At 34.5% G+C, this 23585-nt stretch overlaps 1 protein-coding gene across 2 annotated transcripts in view; it reads left to right on the top strand.

Annotated features, from left to right (window-relative positions):
- Positions 1 to 23585, top strand: part of zfh2 (Zn finger homeodomain 2) — a 193100-nt gene that overhangs the window by 23798 nt on the left and 145717 nt on the right. The window contains exon 2 of one of the 2 annotated variants that reach the window (XM_013316726.1): positions 659 to 661. The gene's annotated coding sequence lies outside the window, so the exon portion shown is untranslated. Of the gene's footprint in view, positions 1 to 658; positions 662 to 8759; positions 9122 to 23585 lie in introns of those variants that run through there. The other variant, XM_013316727.1, reaches the window with a different exon arrangement.

Below are 23585 nucleotides of genomic sequence, written 5' to 3'. Positions count from 1 at the left end.
AGCACACAGATATTGATGAATATTGAGCAAAAGCATGTAACTCGGCTACTGTAAAAGATGGAGCAACGATCGACGAACGAACGATAACTGCAGGCCTAGACAAAGTGCGCTTGGAATGAATTTATTGCAAACTTCAAAAATGTATAGAACTGACATTAACTTTCTATAAGTCACGTGATTGTCTACTGTCATCTAGATACATTTTCGAAGTTCGCTAAGGAATCGCTTAGAAGCGAATGCACTTTGTCTAACCCCGCTGATCTAAGTGGAATGTTGAAGTATACAGAATTAGGGCTGTAACTGTGGCTCTATTAACATAACTATTGTGGTCATATGATCTCATGCTGCCATTTCATGTAACATGTTTTAAGTAAATATTATATAAATACAAACATGAAAATAACTTGTAACATATAAAATTACATTCAATCTAGCGCTCTTAATCACATGTAATTTTATACGAGGATAATTTTAACCTTTAAGTTTTTGTTAGCTTAGGTTTGATTTAAAATTTAATTAGAGTTTAATGGAAACGTTGCATTTACATTTTGAGGTTGATCAAACTCCAACATATTTGAAGGAATGTTGAATGTGTAACCAAACATGTTTTAATTTCGTTTTGATTCCAGTTTTACATAGACAAGGGAAACGAAATTAGAAGGTATTAGAAACCAAGTGCCCGTATCAAGTGATGATTCGTACAGACACATTTGTGCAACTGTTATTTCTGCTATTCGAGTTAAGAATCTTTTACATTCAAACACATTATTAGACTTGACCAACACGTGAAGTCCATTTCTAGGAATAGAGTTATATACAATGGCTGGATGAATCTTACTTCTTAGTAATATTATAAATGTGAATGTTTGAATGGATGGATGTTTATTTGAAGATATCTCCAAAACGGTTAAACAGATCTCGATCAAATTTGGCGTACATATAGAACATAGTCTGGAAGAACACACAAGCTACTATGTTTTTGTTAATTCCGCGCCGATGGATTCGCGGGCGACAGCTAGAATTATAATATAATAGAAACAAAACTGTACAGTCGGTTGCGTTTCTGTTACGGATGGTGTAATTATGTTCGCTTGTGATAACATTTAATCACTCTTTATATCCATCGAAAATATGATATATAGTTGTGTGTTTTCCATTGAAATATGACGAGCCATTTGAACAATGCTCTGAATCGAATCGCAGTAATTGCAGCGCGCTAACTGTTTCGTACACAATGTGCATAATTGTTGCTTTTGATCCCGCGCCTCGTATGCCTCATGTCACAATCAGAATCGAGAGCTGAACGAAAAATTGCCTATGGAATTGTTACTAGTGTTATGTGTCAATTGAATATTACGTGACTTGAATGAAGACTCGATATTTCAATTTTTTTTCGTAACTTTTTACTATTGCAGAAATTGATAGAATAAAATAAAACGCTTGATAAGAGACCTTTTCTTAATTTATTTGGAATAAATGAGTAAGACAATAAAGGTGGTAGTAGAAAAATTTGCAATTCACACAGATAAGGTGCGCGACGTCCATATTTCAGCGAAGACGTCGTGTCGATGACACGGCATTGTGAAATATCGACCACTGTGCGAGGTGCAAACAACTCACTAGGCACGCCTACGGGCGACTATCTCGGCAAAAAGAAAAGCCCGTCCGGGCAGCACGCTCGCGACGCAATATAGCATAGTTTTTATCATGCAGATTTATACCGAGCTGTGCACCCACACAGAGGCGGCGCGGCGCGGCGGTGCAGCGGCGGTGCGCGGTGCGCGGCCGGCGCCAGTGTGCGCGGAGGCTGCGTGTGTGTCAGGAGATGCGAGCGCGAAAGTTTTGCATATGTGTAATGTTTCGAGATATACAGGTGACAGAGGCGATACGCCGTGGGCGGGGCCGAGGGAGGGGTGAGACCTATCGGAAAGAGATGGCGGACTCGCTATGATAATGATGTTATTGCTTTCTTGATGTTCGCTCTCCTTTAGTTTTATTATTTCTCGATCTACTTATAAGGCGATATAAACGTTAAGTGTGAGCGCTTATAAAATACGTTTATTGTGTCGTTATGGCGGCCGAGGCGGGAGGGAATGCAAAAAGTGGAGATTACAGATTTAAGATTCCTCAGCGAGAGCGTGTCGTTACTCCTCGGCCGAGGATCGATAAAGTTCATCACAGATGACAACAGCCGACCGCGGGACACGGGCTGTGAGCACATTGAATGCATTCTGTCCTATCTACTTGCATTAACTCACAGCACTTTGTTTTGTGACTGATGTTTTTGTTTCTAGTTGTAGACAAACAATTGCTACATGAGGAGATATTTTAGTTGGAATATAAATGACACGGATATTATTTGACGAAAATATTAATAAATTGGAATAATTGTGGCTAAGTGTACATTAAGTACGCGTCATATATCGATGGCTATTGATGGGTGTAAGTAGTTGCATCAGAAACCGCGCAGTGCGAGGTGTTAAAGCCATATTAACTGCGGCCTGCGTTCATATTACGAGGCGGCGACGCACGTAAGCCGACCACAGGCTAAATGAGTCGTGGCCATGTCATCTCGCACACATTGTCAAGGAAATAGCACATCTTCAAAAGTGGCAGACAATTTATACAGACATAAGGGACTCTGTAAGTGAAGCATCCTTTATTCTCTTTGTTTTTGTCTAGTTTTGTTTCATGCTCGTGATCTACAATTGTTAATTTTAAAAGATTTGCTTGCTTTTGAACGTTGATACATTTAAATTCTATAGTTATTTTGATCCTAATATGATGGCCACCACTGGGCATAGAAAAATCAATGCTATTTTGAATCTCATATTTCGTGCACAACATAATTTTCTGCCCTTATTCTAAGATGAAGAAGATTCTAGAAATGGACTTTGACGAAATTATAAATGAACGTTTTGTTTTATTCGTAAAAATTTACTCAGATACTAGGAATGGTATTTATATGTAAATTCTATTAATTGAAAGCCGCACCGCAACGGATAAAGGCATAACTACACTTCCAACGTGCTTGCGTTTACACACACTAATGCACTGATAACAGAGGTGTTAAAGCCATATGAATTACTAATAGCATTTTCACATCCCCCTACCCCTTATATTAATCCTTTTAACGTCTCTCCGCATTACGTTCACAGTGTAACGTTTAATTATATCGCAAGTAAACAATTGCCAAACTAGGTCAAATGCATAATAAATTTCTATAGTAAAAAAAAGTATGATATATCTTTTTGATAGATAAAACAAAAAGTAAATTACTTAAAAATAAAGTAATTTCGGGTTAGCGTTATGTATGTACCAAAATGATTCATAGAGAAAGGTCGAAGAAGTTATTGATGGATTATTGAAAAGAATATAAGGTCTGATGGAGATACACTATGCCGATCCATACAAGGGCAGGTAGATGATGATTCTGTTCAAAGGATGTTACAAGACATGTAAGGTTTAGTTGAACAAACGAAAAAACTTAATTATAACTTTCTTTATCCCTATCAGAAAACCAATAACATAGATTTTCTCTTCAAAGATTTACACGATCATAAAAGCGTACTAAACAAAATTAACATCTAAAACTACGTACAAACCGACTGACATTTCCATATAATACAGACACAGTTTGTGCTTTATGACGTGTTCAGATGAGAGAGCGGTGCACGCTAACTAACCGCAGGCTAAATGAATCGCGCTGATATTACCTTTTGTGTTGCGAGGTCTCATTAATGCAAGTGTCGGCGGTGACGGGACGCGTTCTCGCCTTTCCATTCGTTATTAAGAGTTTAAAATTGCAACCCACGCTTTATCCAACCTGTTGATGAAAAGGGTTAACCATAGTTGTTGCTAATAGCAAACGCTTTAGTATGATAACAGTTCTACATAAAGCTTTGTTAGAAGAATCATATAACTCAAAGAGCATGCTATAAACTTTGTGTCTTGATCCATGAAAGTGGTAACTCAATTAGATTATATTGGACAATGTCTTATTTACGTATAATTATAGAAGATTTAGAAGCACAATGTTTTATAAAGAGTTATGTCTGCATAATAGCAAGCCATTCTTATTTTAATTTGTTCTCAGAACGATATCAATACTTCAATAAGAAATTTTATCTCGCGCTTTTAGTTACCAGCTCCAGGTAAAGTTGTAAAACGCCAATGAATGTTCTGATAAAGTGCATAGAAGATTTATTTACTTCAACGAGATCCTATCTCTTGTTTTTATACTGCCTCAAACGTAAGATGATATATCAAGGATCACAATTTCAAAGTATTTTTGCATATAGTTTGAACTTGACGTAGTTTTAATACTTCAAAATGTATACATGTTAATTTATATTTTGACGCAAAAGTTGTTCTCATATTGTCAATAGTTACAGGGTTTGCGTACGGCAGCCGCAGGTTAATTTCGATGGACTCTGAGAATTGCGAACAGTCGCGGTTTGTGACCATTGTTTTACGGCTGTTTGTAATTTAATCACTTCTGTACAACGACGACATTGTTATTACTGGATGGTGCTGATTAAGACTGCGCGAGTGCGAAGCCGCAATTATTATTTATATCTTCCAACTTTACTGCTTTCGCTGTAAGAATACGAGAGAATGTACTAAAAACATTACTATTACATGTAATTTAGTGGTTTTAAAATTGTTCGCAAATAACAAATTGTTGCACAGTTTTATATACTTTTATTTTGTAATGTAACGGACAACAGAACTAAATATACTAATTAAAGGAAACGATTTATTTCTTCGCAATGAGTATGTTCTAACATTTTTTAACAATTCACAAATAAATATTTTATAAGAAAACATAATAACAACATAAGAAATGCACTTAGTGCAAACAGGTATTTGAAATTAGATATACTCAACAGAACATCACTCCAACTCATTCTTGTGAATATTATGGAAATAAAATGTAGCAAAGTATTCATAGTACGTATTTGGAGTAGAATGGGAGTTAAACGCGACACTATCGCTTGTCGCGCCGTTTTGTAGTCCATTACCGGGCGAGAACGCTCAATATGACCGCCGAGCGCGCAGTGTATACTAGTGAACAGCACGATACGCCACATTGCATGCATTCCTTACACCTTCACGTTTGATAACCTTACGTTTGCTTTATTTTTATAAAAAGCCAGTACCTATTTAGCCAGTAAATATTTTATTATTTTAATTGAATACCTATAATATTTTAAAAACGAGACTGAATACATCAAATAAAGTACATGCATTCAACATTCGATATTTTTGAGTGCATGTCGTCAGCCTGGAACAATAGCAGAAAGCATTCAACAAATGGACAATGTTATATTGTTTCTTGTAACTTATTTTTTTAAACGTCTTTAAGAAAAAATGTTCAAGTCCGGCCACCCCAGTGGCCAGCGCATCCCAACATTTCGACACTAAAACTTTGATTTACGACTTACGCCCGACGATTGCGCACTAAAACAGCACTTACGTCACTTTCAATTTTAAAGGTAGAACGCTGTTACACCGTAGTGTAAAATTCTGTTTTCTTTGTATATGTAAATTAAGAAAGCTTCATTATTACATTAAAACTCGAAGTGATACTCTTGAATATAGATTTGTGCATTCATTTATCCCCACACTAAAGTTACTGTTTGAAGTAGATCTTTTATGTCTAAGTCATTAATACATACCGATAAATGATGCAATTGCACCATTTTCATTCAATTCTAAATATCATGAAATGATTTTGAAGCATTTAAATTAATATACAAGATCACGCGCAAAAGATCACAAAACAAACAACAAAGTTATATTCGTAACATTCTGAAACGGTTGCAGTTACGCCTCGGTGTGACAGGCGGCCGCCTTAACGCGAAGCTTTTTAACCGCCCCCGCTGTAAAAGTTCTCGCGTCGCGATTGTCCGTGTTACGCAGTAAAACGTTCCATTCTTAAGCCCAACGTTAATATATAAAACAATCTAAATACCACTATAAACTTGCCACTATTACTAACAGCAAAACTGACAACTTCATTTTTTGCAACGCATCATTGTGTTTTATTATCCTTTGATAGTAAAGTATTTACTGTAAGAACTATCACAAATATTTACAAAGTTTACAACAATATATTGTGTAAAATTATAGCGATACTAGCTATCGCCTGTGACTTCGTACGCGCGGAATTAAAAAGAAAACTGTTCTTCCCGACCGTGTTCTACATCTATGCCAAATTGCAACAAGATCCATGCAGCTGTTCTGGAAATGACTTGAAACAAACATCATCCATCCATCTAAACATTCCCATTTATAATATTAGTAAGATTCTTTCCTACACGAAGTAAACAGTTATCCTTTTTTTTGGAAAAATATTTGTATTATAATCATACTCAATAAGTTGTATGAGGATTTTTTCAATTCAGTTATAATTTTCATCATTGTTTGGCTGAAAATCGATTTCTCATATTGAACATGGAATGAATATAATTAAATGACTTGTACTTGACATGAATAAGCTGAAACATACACTTTAACGTAACAAAACAAATTCGAAATTCAAAATCGCCAAATGAACGAACCCTCCGGATGAGCGAACGCGGAGCGCTTGTATCTCATTGTTTTCTTTGTAAGTGGTCAGTTGAAAGAAATGAGACCGTTTCATTATAATATTAAAGGTCTGACAGCCGATACGCACTTCCGTCGGACGCCAGATGGCGTGATGTTATTTAATTCTTATACAAACTGGCAACTTTTTGAAAAATTCTTATAAGCACCTATTGGTAATGGTCGTTAAAGGAAATACATTTACCGGTACTAACCTAATATGTTATTTTAAAGCAATTTTAAGATACAATCCTATTAAATTCATGTTACATTTATTTGCTTCGAATAACAAACATTGGGCTTAAAAGTACTTTTATTTAATCTACACATCAATCGGTCAACGGTTGTTGAAAAAGGTTTTATAATATAATCGAATTGAATAAAAAAATCCAAATGGAATTAATAAATCCCTTAAAAGAATTGATTTAACGAGCAAACCTGTGTAATACAAAGAAGCTGTCAAGCTCTCAATATCACTTAATTACATCCTCTATCCGCCCAGTGGCTCGATCAGAGCATATTCATTAAAAATGTTCTCATAGGGCCATAAACAAAAGGCTTCTTTATTCATGGAAGTTAAAGAAAGACTGGCTAAATGGCTGCCAGTACTTAAAACTGAATGTTGGGCGGAGCCATCAACAGGAATCGGACGGATTATAGGGACATGGCTTATAATTAACTTGAATTTCAAACGTGCCTGACAAATAATTTAAGGGCAATTTACACGGATAACTTTAAAGTACGACAATTTTCTTCCGCTAGGAAATGTCACTCTAATGTATTGTTTATTATTAAATATTGCTTTACCATTGCTTTGACTCCAATTTAGAACCAGCATATTAGCAGACGATCAGCTTAGTAAGCCTTCGAGGAGAGAGTATGTTTCTCTATTGGTTTCTATTTGGAACTGATTTGAAACTAAACATGTCAACATTAGGTTATACTTATGTTAAACTTAGCACAAGGTAAAATAAGTGGTCTTAAAATTCACACGAATAAAATTTCTATCGCGTGTTGACTAAGAAATAAATGTCGCAAAAATAATCCATTAGTCGGATCATGAGTTTGTTAAATTTGCAAGAATTTATTTTCAATTTCCTTTAGAAAAGTTCATACGACGTCTCTCCGAGGCGCGTATTTACTTCATATCTGTATCGAGGAGAGATGAAGCGAAGTGAGATTTATGATTCAGAAAAATCTCTTAATGGACCATCCCGCGCATGACCGTCCGTGATAAATGTGCAATTTTAACTTTGAGAATGCAACAACCAAGTTTTGACTGCGCATGATATATGTATTTATGCCACGATATTTGTGAAGAAGGTACGTAATTGTTTAGATTAACTAAAATGTTTTTTTTCACGCTCATTTTTAGTATCTTCATTGTTTACTTTATAACAATGGTTTTTATATAGCCATCACTATAATATATGGATGATGATATTGAGTAATAGTTAAAATATTAAAAAATCTAACAACTAGTATTCAGGTTTGAAATTTGATTGAGTCACTCATGTTCATTTGTTTAGATTCGTGTGATAAGTTTTGTTATGTTGATCAATGGTTAGTAAGAGTACGTGTTGGTCTATAATTTTTTTACCAATCATTACAAATGTTAAATAATATGCTAAATATACTTATATATTACTTAACATTTATCGAGTAATAAGTAGCATAAACACTTTTATGTAAATTGATTTATTTTTTATTTTTATACTTTCATATAAATTGTTTCTAAACTACTATAGTTCTTATGAATAAAAATATATGAAGAAAATTATAACGTTAAATAAGTAATCATGCACTTTAATTACAGTACTTTGTAAGATATAATGGTCGTGGAGACAAAGTGTGTGGACATTAATGTCGTGAGCAAATTGGGATTCCTAAGTGCTCTGCGAGTGTATCACAGGCATAAACAATGTGTCGGACTTCAGGCGAAATATCGCGCGATGCTATAATTTTTCCACATTCATACAATAAGGGCCGCAGTCAATGAGTCTAGCCTTCTACTTCCACATGTAAAGTCGACACGCACACCGACGCACTCCCCACTCGTTTAAGCTCGAAGAGATCGCGTGCAGAAAGCTCCACACACGCACACAGCGGCGCGTGGCCGGCGCCCTAAGCTGTGGTCAGTACTAACGCAAACTGTGTGACGGACACACGAAAAACGAGCTGAAAACGGAACGCAAAACTAAATATATCAAAACATTCGTAATTTAATAAGTTAAGACACGTTTCTTGCTCGAATCTACGTTCCGTTCTCGTTGTGTACTCGTTGTTAGCGCGTATGTAAATGTGACTACGTCTGTGTTCGTACTTTATGATCGCCTGTCAAAACTCGGATACTTGCGACGTTTCGCTTTCGAAACGTAAACAAAAGTCCACCGGTTACAGTTCGGCAATTTATTTGGACGTTATTTACGAGGTGCGAGTCGAGTTGCGGGAGTTATGAACAAGAATATGTAAAATTAATTACCCACGTCCAGTGTCGCTGACGAAGATTCAGTTTGGATTGTTTTTGAATGTAAGTAATGTGACTTGTGATCTTTCAGAACTGCATACTGCTAACACTTATTTTACATTGTAAGTCTAAATTTATGAAGAATTTTTCAAACCATACTGTTTTATTATTAGTAATATGTAGCCAATTTTCTCTGGACTAATAGATTAAGGGAACTTGCATATGAAATTAGCTTGTTTTGACGTACTGAAAAATATATCTTTAATCCTATTGGAAAAAATGCCACTAGCTCACGCTAGTTTGCTGTAAGTAAATAAGCGTAATCACTAATTCTTCATTTGCGGCCGATGTGGTAATGCCGCGGCCACGCTGCTAATCCCGGGGTGACGTCCGGCTACATGTGCCACGACACACAATAGGGCTGCCAATTTGCCTTCGTGCAAACCAACGTATTAGCGATGGCGCATTTCCCTTAATCCGTATTTACACTTGAAAGCTTTATTTTAAACTTATTTGAGTGAATTTGTTGTAAATATATTGAAAACAAAGAAATTTTTAATATTTAACAAATTTAGTAAATTTTTACGCGATTAATTTTCACACCTTTTTTATTTTCGTCACGTACTTTTATAATATGCAAAACTTATATTTAAGTACAAATGACATTTTCTTGCTACATAGTGTAAGGCGGTCACGTGATTAACCCGAAATTGCAGAAAATGTGATTCGAATATCGAAAGGCATAAAAAAACAGTATTTTACATAAAAACGAATAAAGTAATATTAATTCAGATCTTTTATAGCAGTTAAAATAATACTGAAATATATTTTTTTTTAACAAAAGAAGTTTATTTATGGTTCAGACATTTTAAGGATTTTGGTACTTTATGAGTTGATAACCCTGAATATATGATACGTATACTATATAAATATTTGAATGTAGGCATGTATGAGGACAGTATTCTCCCCTATTAGATGTGGTGCGACACCCCCGACCGGTTATAATTGCATTCCACTAAAATATGAGCGTCTAGTTTATCTTACAATTGAATAATACAGCCACAAACTACGTCACATGTCTAAGAACAGATAAATTATTTTTATCGCACACTCTTATATTTATGATTCGTTTCTATTCATAATTTTCCTATGAAATATTACTTTAAAAATTCTGTTGGAATATTATTTTGTAATGACTACATAGTTTGTTTGTAGTTAATAAAAAGTGTAGACAGTAAATATTTTTTTTTTTTTATTTCATTAAATTAAGCTAAGCCAGTGTTTAAAAATTATAATAAAGTAATTATAAAAATAACATTAACAGCAGATTATATTAGACTAATTTCTAACTTCAAGGTTCCATCAGAACGAAAACTATCAAGAGAAACAATAACGTCTACGGAGCCTTAAGTGTCTCACATACTACGAGCCACTTTCTTAATTCGTTACCCGCGTGCCTCGTACACTGCGGAACGAAATTAAGAAAACATTCAACACGTTAAATGTAACCTTTTTTATTATCCTGTCTCTTGTGTTATTTCAGACATCCGTACGATTGTCTGGACGCAAAGGAAATTTAATTAAACTTGTACAAAATTATTTATATTCTCAGTATTGTGTTAATCTAATTAGATCAATCCTACGACATTTTGATATCGTTAAGATATAACCTCTGATTACATATATTGATTTCTACATACCTCTTAATACATTTGGTGGTCATAACATAAGCCTTTCTATACACGAACATTCAGACTACTTATATTTTAACTTTTCTCTTCATTGGTTTTATAATGGAAAGTTACTCTAGAGAAAACACTATCTTAATAATTTCTAAACGGTTCTATGACATAAAACATTTACCGAAGTATAACATCTAATTAAGCTTTTATAGCTAAAATAAGTGGACAATTAAATTAATTAGTTATAATAAATTCGGAAAAAGCAAACATTGTCTCTCGGCGCCACAATTTTCTCGAAGGAAAACTCCTTAACTGTCGACGTCTTAGCGTCCAGCCACGAAAGCAATAAAGAGCGCAAGCTTCTACGTTCATTAATTAACCCCCAACGTAGTCCATCCCCCTCGCACTTGAACAAACTATTTGTAAATGAGCGAACATCTCACTCGCACCAGCTTTGCGCAAAAATTAACTACTACATGTTCCGCTTTCGCGGAGCTCACACACACGGCTGCTTGGAATGCATATGCACAAACTCAGCCAGATAAAAGAAAGGGAACAAGTAAATTAAAGTTCCAAGGAAATTGAGGCTAATTACAATCTTAATAAGATATAATTTCGGTACTGTTGTTTTCTGCGATAGCACCTTTATTGTTGAGCCGTAGGTCACGTGTGCTCAGTTTCCTATGGTCGCGTAATAAATCTTGTACTCCTCGTAATTACAATGTTCTTGTCTGTTATGTGTTTTCATTAGGACGGAGCGCACTCACCACTGAATTTGAAAAATTTCATCTGAACGCAGCCTTAATTGATTTCATATGATATTTTGTGTCGAAAAAGATATATAAACAGATTGAGGTTTCACGAGTTCAGAAGTTCGAATCTAATGTGGAGAAGATTATCAGCTTGTAGTACAAAAAGTTTGTGATAAAACAATTATAACACATTCACTTGCTTCATTATTTGTTTAGTGGTACATTGAAGCTCTAGAGATTTAAGATTATTTAGATGATTATAAATGCATTTTTACTGCCAAAATATAAATGAATACTGGGCTGAAGTTCTAAAATTAAAAAAAAAAAACAATTGAAGTAAAATAATTTTCGTATCAGAAATTTTTGTAGCAAGCAAGTAACAATCAATCACGAGCACATCCTCATTACGGTCACATCTAAGTTCATTGATGCGCTCTTTGAGGGATTTGTCTCCCGAACTTGTCGCGGCGGAGTCGCTTCCGCGGCGACGGCGATAAATTTACTTTCATCCTTGTCGCAATGTCGCCGAGCCGCGCACTCCTTTACCCACGTCTATCATAACCAAATACTATGCTAATTTATGTTTAAAATTCAAATTTGGAATCCGAATGATAAAACAAATCTCTTATTAGTAGATGGTAAAGAAAATTTTCGAATTTTGAAAATATAATTTAAGGTCAAAGGCGTCAATGTAATTCCATCCCTGTCGCTCAGGTTGGGCGGCGGCGGCGGCGCGCGCCTGGGCGGGCGGTATGCAAATGCCTAGCGGCGGAGGGTGCGACTGTGTGAGTGCCCTGTACCATTGGCCGCGCTAGAACGGCAAACTTCGCCACCAGTTACGGTTGTTTTTCGTTCCGTTCCTAATTAACTTCCGTATATTCTTGAAGTAACTTTTCTCATCTCGCCTCCCTAAGTTTTTGTTCTGTTCTATGTCGTTAGCGCGAGGTTGTTATGTGAAATACATTCGTGTGTGACCCGCAGATGCATCTGTTCTTTACTTCGTGTGTTTGTTTTGAAATAAAAACGTCTCGATTTTTTTTAATAGTTTAAAATTTAATCTTATCCGGTTAAAATAAACATTGTATAAGGATCGGTCCTCGATTGTCCGCGTGACAATGTACGTCAGTGATTTCTGAATGGAAACAGCCACACTTAAAGAACGCCATAACCGTGGGCCGTGTTACTAACTTTGCTAAAATGTTACTTTTATAGCTTAAAGAGTGAGATTTTACGAGCTTTAAAAATAAATTACTCGACACGGACGGGTTAAATCGCAATTTCCAAGAGTTCGCGTGTGAATATTTTATTTCCGATTAGTGCAGGCCGAAGGTAAATAAATCGTTTCGATTGCTTTATTTCGTAATTTTCATAAATCTTTTTATTGAAATAATTAAATTATAATGAATTTATTTTAAAATAGATTATCTTGAAATATAAAATTTCAATAAAAAAGTGTACGTGAAATTGAACTTGATGATTATATTAGTAGTTACTGTGCACCCCTTTGCAAAAGTCATGCCTGTAAATAACACACCAACGACCGTTGTAAAAAAGTAATAAAACTCTCTAGTTTCCACGTTAACTGGATCACGGACAGGCTTTGTTAAATTTTTGAACGTTTCTGGTGGTAAATATAAACGCTTGTTTATGTCTTTTGTCTTTTACAAATATACAATGAAGTCATTTATTATAAATAATAATACAATATTACTAAATAATGATTTTTTATAATTTGCTAAACCTATGTATCTTAAATACAATAATAATTTTGTATTTTTAATTTTTCTTTGGACTTATTTAAATTATGATAACAGTAAAACAATCAGAATTATGCAGAATTACGATACATTAATAGCTTAAGTTACAAATTATAAGCCATTAAAACGCAATAATATTAAATTAGGAAATGCAAAACAAGACTTTAACTCGGTTTATGGCAACATCAAACATATTTAATTGCTTCTTTGACAGGCATTAAGAGCCAGGTATCAGCCAAACTTTCGGGTGTGGTCAGAGCAAAATTGAACATTGACAATTGGCAATATATTTTTTATGTTTTCCGTGAGGTGTTCGTTTTATTGTTGCACAAATTTATACTTCAATACTGGCGGCTCCTTGTGCTGTAAATTAGAAAGTTTGTGTGCGGATCACCGACGATACGTCGTAAATCAAAGATTACAGGTTAGCGACTTTGGAAACGAGCCTTTGAAATTCTAAAGGGTCCGTTTTAATTAGCTACCATATTAAATGCAATATATCAAGATAAAATAATAAATTTTAATATGCTTTGAATGTCATCTGAACGAACAACTTCGTCTGTATCATAATCCTTTTATTTCTTCGTTATCTTTCTCCCTTATCTTTAAAACCCAAGTGTTTTAATGTATTTGAAAGGAAAACATGTTTAAGATTACTTAGGCTATAAAAATACAGTTATGTCCTTAAAATGGCTTGTTAGTTGAAACTTACATGCATACTAAATAGTTTTTATCGAGAAATAAAGTTCTAAATTCATCGATTCTTATTCGAAAGCTGTAATAAAATGAAATTGCCCTTATTGCCATAATTGTAACATTTTATTATTCATTTGTTTTCATATTTCTTACATAATTGAGATGAAAAAAAAATACTTATATTATAAATGCGAATATTTAGATGGATGGATGGATGTAAGAAGCTATGTACACGTCTGCATGGATCACACTAAAATTTGGCATATATATTTTTTAATTCCGCGCGGACGGAGACGCGTGCAACAGCTAGTTTAAAATTTAAGAAGTTAAATAACATTCATAAATAATATACAAAAGCTATATATCTTTAGTTTACACAAAACAACATTCGTGATCATCCAACACGACGCTTTCATATAGTTATCGATAAATCGAAACTCGGTAAAAAATGTTCATTCGAATAAAATAATAAAAACTGAAAGAGAGACGCAGGCGACGAAAAATGTCCACAGTGGTATGCAGTTTTGCATACACAATGCCCTTTTGTTTAGAGAAAGTATTTCACATTATAACCTCATGAGTGATTTATTTTTTATATGATTTATTAACGCGACCTCAGCGGCCATGTTGTGCTCGGAATGCAGATATCTCCTGATACATTGTTTCATTCCAAAACCATTCGACTTTAATTTATTTTAATCTTTAATATCTTTGTTATAATTATCAAAATAATATATTTAAACTTGGATACGTTTTCATTTAGTTAGATATTTGGTTATACCAGATATTCTTATAGATGTTGGCTTTTACTTTGTTATTCTGTAGATTTTTCAAGTGAATAAAGACATTGTATTTTAGTGGTGACTAATGAACTTTTATAATATAGTGAATGAAGAATTATATACATATGGCTAGCTTAATATGCTACAGTGCTTCTTACGTACAGGTAAGTTAAATTAAATATATATTTTTTATTTATTTAAGCTTTGTACACAGTATATTGATTATAATATTGCACAGAATTGCAGCGATGTACCAGTGAGCTTAACTCTAAAAGAATTCTGTTACAACTAACCAAGTGACACAGAGTGGCTGTATATTGGGTAATAACTATATGCGTACAAGTAAACAAATACCTATATTTTTTTATTTTTTTACATTAGTTGGGATTGCCACTGCAAAATATGATGGTTTTAAATAAGCTAAGGTCTTTTTTACAAACTCTTTTTACAATATAATATTCCTTGTTCACTTTTTTTGAGTTAAGGTTAAAACTATTGATCATCAAACATGTATGACAGATTTGTTTGATGAAACTATTCGTCAACAAATTGGTTTGATGAAGCTTAAAACTTGTTTAAAATCTTATAAGAATAAAATTATAATATGCTTCCATCCATACATAAGGAATTAAAATAAATATAAAAAAAAAAATCCAATTATGTTAAATTATTTTATACCTCAACTTCTGAACAAATTTGAAATGATTTTATACCATCTGATGTAATAAAAACGATCAAAATAAAAGCTAATAGAATTGAAAGTGCAACGAAATATAAAAAAGTACCAAAGCTCTCTGTAATAGTTTGCGAAAATTAAAAAGTTTGTATTCACTCAGACTATTGGATTGGATGCACGCGATGCCTAATTCCATTGCTCGTTCCGTATGTCCTATCCGATTACCCGATACTGTTCAAGGGAAGGCCCGCCAGTTTATAAACCTTTTTTATTTGTCTAGACAGACAAATCTAATTCTGTGTCTAATTAGTTGCTACTAATTATTAAAGTTTCAAAACTATTATTTACAGTCTTATTTATAAGTAGCTTTTTATTTCTGAAGAAAAATATTTTAAATAGTTCTTATTAAATTAATGTTCGAAACAAAATGATTTTTTTTTCTAAAAATGTACGTGCATTTTTAAATTGTTAATTATTTATGATATATTTAAGAGTAAAACATTCTCTTTTATAACCATGCTGAATTCCTTAACATCAATGAGCGCCGTTCAAAAGGCTAACCTTTTTAGAGTAATACTGTTTATATTTATAAAACAAAAAACTGTTGATAACAGACGCCTATCGTTAATCGGAATCCATAGATTAAACAAACAATTAGATGCGACAGCGATTATTTATTTAAAAATCGAACGGTCACAATAACCGCGCCGCGCGCCATCTTGCTAGCGGCGGTGGCCAAATGTTTCCGCTTTAATTTCTCCGGTAATTTGAAGTTTCCGGTCGCAGCCAATCCGTCCCGTCAGCCGACCGTAATTATATTATTTCGGCAATAAATTATCGAATTTTTGAATACAGTAGGTGGTTAAAAAGATGGTCGCCGTAATTTCTGGTTAGGCATAACACAATGGTTCGGAAGATCTGAGCGTACCGCCTTCAAATCAAATTTATAAAACTTAATTGTGTTTTTATATTTGTAATTCCTTTGTAATATAATATGAATGCTCAACCAATGTGTTACACTTATATACTTTACATATAATACTTTACTAATTAAAAAAAATTCAGCTCAACAATTATACTAACCATGTTACAGCTCAAAGTGTAACAATAAAAATGTATTACACAAGTTAAGTACAAAAGTAAATATTCCACTCCATTTACTTTTCTGTAATCGGAGTTTAAACGGTCTTAGTTACTGACTTGCATTCACCTTCGCTCACCTCTATAAATACATGACTTGATTTTTAACCTAGATTCTAAGTCCGTAAGCTTGGAGCGCAAACATCGCATGTGTGAATAGAGACGGGCAAACTTTATTTCAATCCAGAGAATCGATATCGAGCGATTGCTTGATTCGATTAATTCCGTTGGAAATTAACGCGGCGGGTAGGCAGCGGGTATCGACACGACGCTGTCGTCATGGTAACGCGCCCCATACTTACAACGCACTAATTACGCCACACTGATTGCTTTTCACTTTTTTTTCTACCCCACGAGAAACAGATATCACCCTATCCCCCGTCATGTTCGCAGACGAAAACTTTATCGATTTTGTTTATATCAAAGTTCCTTATTTTATTTAGTAAAGTTAATTGAAAATTAATAAAGGTACACAAAAATCTCTTATAGAATCTAGGAATGTCTTTAAAATGCATCTCAAAAAATATACCAATAACTAGGTAATTTAATATAACCAATCCGCTTGACGAAATTAAAAACTGTTACCGTCTAGTGACTGTGCATTCAAATTGTTAACGTCACGCCGATCGATGGAAGGAAACGGTTCATTACAGCGCTTTTATTCGTCACACTGATTAATCAAGTGATTAATTACACAGTTCCTATTAGGACGCGACGGTTTGTCGGTTTTTTTCTGCCAAAGTCCCGTGAGTCGGCGCTGCCGCGTGCAATAAACGTTAATAAAGCATTTTTATGCAAAATCATTTTTAATAGTCAACCGAGGGACTGTTTCGCGAATGTTTCCACGAAACGATTTTATTAGTTTTTAATTATCAACAACGCGAGCAGTAGTATTATAAATCAACTAACTTAATTACAAAACATTGACTTTTAATTTAATGTTCACTATCAATCATACTGTGTGTGTTAAATTAAAAAAAAAATGAGTGTTAGTTCCTAAAACAAACAAGCGTCACTTAAAAGCCTCTATCAAAGTAGTAGCAATTCGCGAATCGGACTGACCATTGATCAGATAGAGCGCAGCCCTGACCTTGCCCAAGCTGACGCACACACGCCGCCCGCGCGACCCCATGCTCACACACATACATACACGTGATAAGTCGGTCTCGCAACGTATTTGATACTTCGTGGTACTAGCAGTAAACTTTCTAATTATTGGTATATCTATACGTTACCATCATTTTGAAAGACATAAGTAAAAGCGTAGTTGCAATTATATAAAACCCTATTTATTAGTGTTATATTGAAGCATTTAATTCTTCACAAGGTTAAAACTTCAAGTAAATTCTTAATCAACTTCAAATATAAATGACACAAACAAGGTACAAACGCCCTCCGTTCCCCTCAGCCCACTTGTCACCATACCAACTTTCTCACTAATCTAACTTGCCGCGACCAAAACATTCTACTTAAATTCGTTGAAATTTAAGTCTTCCTTAATAAAATCTCCCGAACTTCCAACACCGATTAACATTTCAACAATCACAACAGCCGAAAGGCACGCGATCGCTTCCCTCACGGAACAAAGAAAATAACTATATCTAGCTTACTATAACGCCGATACTATTGATTTTTTTTCTTTTAATACTTTTAATGCGGGCCATCACTACCCATTAACGTTTGCATGTGTGCAAGCCGCGGCATACATACGTGTACAATGGTGTCGGCGTGCATTCGCAACACACATAATTAGTGAAAAAGAGCGGGGGGAGGTAATATTATTAATGAGGGCGACGTGCGGAGGGTTACGGGGTATGGATCGTTATCTACTCGAGCTTTTGTGTTCTTTTCTATAGATCAGTCGGCTATCGATTGTTTAGTCGATACGTCCGTCGTCGGTCTTTAATTATAGGGGCTAACTGGGTAACTGCCGCGAACACCTCGCTTGACACTATAATGGCGTCTATAAAGGGACGGTTATAATTTTCCATAATTATTCATTTGAACATGGCAAAGTTTCGACAGTTACGAGCCGCATTAAAATTTAATTCGTTATTGTATTTTGTGATTCATGTCTGAATGTTCGTTTACATTTCTTTGGTCGCTATTATCATTATTTATTTACAGTTAGTCAACTGTTTTATATTGTCTTATTTGTTTTATAATTCATTTTACAGTTTGATTGTATTTTCTATAAGATACAATATTACTAGCTACATTAAACAAAAGGTAACTTTCGGTAAATGTGAGGTATTCACTCAGAGTGGACAAAGATTTTTATTACTACGCATCACAATTTAATTTCTAATATTTTAAATCATCAGCATACTAAATAATTATGGTATATTCGGATTTTCATAGCAGATTGTTAATTAGACTATCATAACCTATAGATAAACTCACTTAATTTCTAATAAGATACGATGCTAATACGAAATAGACATGTGCAGAGACGGTGGGTACTTCACTTATGGTAAGATGGGGTTGCGCCGGGCAAGGGGTACCCACCACCCCACGCGGGCACCCTAGCGCCTTACCCACAAAACAAAAAAATGTGACTCATCAACCCACACCAAGACAACCACTCACACCAACGCAATCGACACTATACATTACAAAGCTCTTAAGCATTCAAATTATCGACCTTAATGTAACGTTAAAAGGTCTTAATTGCAATCGCAAGTGAAGAGATAGAGCCGCTCTTGAGCAAACTTAGGTCTCCTATAATCGTTCATTATCGCACACATGCAAAGACATTCACGTATTGTCCGGCACGCATACCAGTAAGCGTTAATTATATCGGAAAGCAGTGGGTAGGGGTTAGTTGATTTGATTAATTCTTGCTGGAGCCGTCAGCCTTGTCTATGCTATAAACAGTGATATTTTCTAAAAAATAAGTTCTGATTGAAGCGCAGTGATGAACAACATTTAAAAAAATGTCCAAAACATCAAAATACAGTCAAAACAAAAAGAAAAAACACACCAAAATACAGTAAGTATTATGTTCGGGTTAAGGTAATTGAATTTGAAAATTTCTGTAAACACAACGACCAGATATCAAAGTTGCTTTAGATTAGTAACTAAGCTAATCATATTTTAAAATAAGGCTTATTTAATTTAAGTTCAGCATTATTTAAAAAGCAAGCGATTCAATGTATACGTCTTCCGTTACCACAAATGTAACCCACGAAGCTTCGCGTGCTTAATATTAACCAAAAACGAGAAAAAAAGTTGGGAAAATTTTTATTATTGACTGAGCTCGACCCGATCTGGAACACTGACAAATTGCTACGGTTCTTAAAGAAAAATTTTCTTACTCTCTTTTAGTTTTTGAATTTTTACGATTGGCGCGATCGGGACTTCGGCGCAATGAAATAGTGATAAAACTTTTTTTGCTAATTGCATTCTCACGAAGAGCGCTTAAAAAGTGTCGACGTGTCAGGCGATTTGTAGTCGAACTTCATACTACTTTGCATTTCTTCATTAAATACAAAATAAAGCAAGCTTATAAATAGACATTGTAAAAAAGTCAGTGAAATTTGTTTAAGATTGTAACACAAATTTCCGCCCATAAACTATCAGTTCAAAAATTTGACGAAAGAGTTGAAAAAAAATTGCTATTACATACATACACATTTCTAGAAATCTTGATTAAAACAAATTTTTGATGACATTAATTAAGATAATAACAACGCGCGAAACATTTTAAACATATTGCAAAAAAACTGTAACCAATTGTGAGTGACTTACTTAATATTACAATTATTATTTACAAAATAAAAAATGATAAATGACACAGCATAAATATCATAAAGCAAGAAATAAAATATCGAACCAATAAAGGCCTATACTACATTCACCCTAACGCCTCCAGCACTCATGCAAACCACACATTCGAAGAAGTGTTATCTTCATATGCAAAAATATTAGCTCGTGCCGGACTTATGCAAATAAAGTAACATATCTCGCATGACACGGACCTACCAGCTTTAAATGAACTATGAATTTGAAGCTCGTGCCAAACGAAGGAAATCTAATGGAGGGTGTTATAAAAACTCCTTTGATGCTAGTATATTTTAAATGGGAGGTGAGTATGCAAATCCGCGCGTGGACTCTTCATATGCAAAGTGTCCGATGTACTTCGTCTTTTGTACCATTGTACTCTCTAAATATTTGTGTCACCAATAAACGTAACGTTATTCATAGCAGATATTTAAATATGACTTTATTTAGAATTGTTCTTTAGTTACTTCCCCAAATAATTAACCTATTCTGAAAACCATCTAAATCTCATTTTAATCAGAGTTTATAAGGTGAACAACTTCTACTTAAAAACTTCTTTTTCAATAACACCTTAAAATCATACAAGATAAAGTAGATATGAAGTTGCATTAATAAATTTAACATTTTACGAGGCATTCGTGAAGTACAGTTGTCGGCAGCGTATTTGTCGTGATCGGTTCGTCCCACCTGTCTGTCGCGAGTGACACTCCCCGAGCTGCGCCGATCACAGACACTTCGATATTCTCGAATTTCACATGTGTATCTCTAATTTCAATAACACCCTTCTCTACCTGTGTCGCCTCATCTACATATCAATGTTCGAATCGTCTATGAAATTTCTTTTCTCTTGCGGGAGCGAAGCCCGTGCTCCATATCATTACTTTAGTATGAACTTCACTAAAATTGGATCACCCTATATGCCGGTGTCATACCCTTTTGGTAATAGTAACGGTTTCTTTTCATAACGAACTTATTGTAATGCGATATTCGTGTTGTTTCTGTTAAGGGTAAGGTTTTGAGACGACTGTTAGGTGGTTCGATCTCTTTGAGGATTCGATTTCTAAAGATTAACGAGTGAAAACATAAGAAATTGAAGGAATATCTAAATTTTAGCATGATATTGTCTACATAGTACGATTGTAGATGCTCCACTTAACTTAGATTTTCATTTCAACTGACAGATTTAAAGATTCATTTGTAACAATTACGAGATAAGTATCATCGTCGACCCTTCTTCCCATATGAACTCGGTTCGCTCAATAGCCTTCTCGTATCGTCTCCTTTATATGTCTCTAACCCTTCAGTGTATCTACAATGTGACGCCTCAAATTTATGCACGTAACCAACAATAGTGGCATCGGCTGCATAATTTGATTACAAAACTTTTGTACTACGAGGGCAGGTATCGGAACGTAAAATTAAATTTAGACCTATCGTTGGTTAATTTACGGATTCCCTCGACCTCTCGATACTCGAAGGGGTCTATCATGCGTGACAATGGCGTTCGATCAATTATTATTTTCTGGTGCACCTTTGATGAAATTTCAAATTGTTGCGATAACGGTCGCGGCATTGTCGCACGGTCTCGGTACGAATATCTTTTGTTTGGCATTTGCATATATCAGTTATTGATTGAAAAAATATTCAAATAGGTTTTGGAAATTTCGATGGATTCGTAACGGCTCTTGTAATTTGATACAATAGTAAATTTAATTGTTGTTCATCATAATGACTTTGTGCGTTAAACGATTATTTTTTGTATTTCTTATTATTATACACTTAAAACAAATCTCAAAGTATTTGTATTAAAAATAAATTCACGAAAAAAAAGCTTTATTTTAGAATCCAACAAATATGTGTACAAATAATACCATCGGCACAATTTATTGTAATTTCATTATCTTTATTCCAGTTACTAGAATCTGTTCTAAAATAGTACAATTCTATCAGAAGAACCTAATCGTGTCGTCGTGTAAATGTGAAAACATTAGTTGGAAGCACGTCACAATTCTCTTAGCGTTATCAACACTCGCCACTGAATAGGCTTTGTTCTTGTCCCTGTGATGTGGACGTGTTATATGAAAATTGTTATAATGAAATTCAATTCATGAAAGTAGAATACAGCAACTTGTTTCTGGCCGACGAACGGAGTCTAGTCGGGGCGTTGAACTTATCAGATTAGGCACTGCAATAAGTTTTCATTTCATATTGTTTAGTGTACTAAAATAAAAACTAATGAGCTTAAAAACAAAGAGGTTAATTGACCACACGAGGTATAGTTATCTATCAACGTAATAATTAAATCACACACAATTAAACTGTCGTAATTGCGTCATAATCACTATTGATTCTCATAAAAAGTTGACGTAACGCGTGACATCTTGTACCCAAACTATGGCTCGTGGCATGAGTTGTCTGATCAACGCCACCACGTGCTCTGATTAAATCATTTTCCCCATAGATTACCATAACAAACATACAATTTAAGATTACGTTCGCACCATCATCTTCCAGGTACTGAGTATTTTGCATCTATTTAAATAATTTAAAGTGACGCGTGCTAGTAAGATCTTCTAAATTTGCATACACCGGAACAGATAGATGTGGCAAGTGCCATAGCTATAAGAAATGAGATAGTTAATGGTGTGAACACCCTGTATATTAATGTAAATGCATGCAAGCTTTTAATACATGATGTTTATTTATTAAACCACGTGAACAGCTTTTTATCGCGTTTTGATGTAATTTAAATACACGATATGTCGATGAAATCATGGATTAGTAAAACGGAAATTTGATAACGTGCACCATCATTTAAGTCAGAATATATTGAATTTAACTAAAAAATAAAACTAAAACAAAGAGATGAAGATCTTGTATATCTGAAAATTAATTTAAACATATCAGGGGACAAAATCAGCTTGATAACATTGATGTCGACTACAATTGCAGTGTAGATACTGATTCATTTTAGTTACCATTCATAAAAAAATCACTAGCATTAACTTCTGTGATGGTTCATTACATAATTCGAGTACGATCCGGCCTCGCTCGTGTCCTTCACTCAGTCGTAGATAGTCATTTGCATACCCAAAAAAGAACGACTGTTATGTAAATGCTTCCTTAGAGGAAGGCATTATGTACCGCATGTGGGTACGTCACGAGACAGATGTAATATTGGCTCGTGCTCGGTAATGTATGCAAAACATATCTCTGCCTACCTTTGCCTAGATACGCCGCATTACCGACCTCACGATTT

This window comes from Papilio xuthus, unplaced genomic scaffold (assembly GCF_000836235.2).
Source record: "Papilio xuthus unplaced genomic scaffold, Pxut_1.1 DF826945.1, whole genome shotgun sequence".
Classification (NCBI taxonomy): Eukaryota; Metazoa; Arthropoda; class Insecta; order Lepidoptera; family Papilionidae; genus Papilio; species Papilio xuthus.
This window is presented reverse-complemented; position numbering and strand designations above follow the sequence as displayed.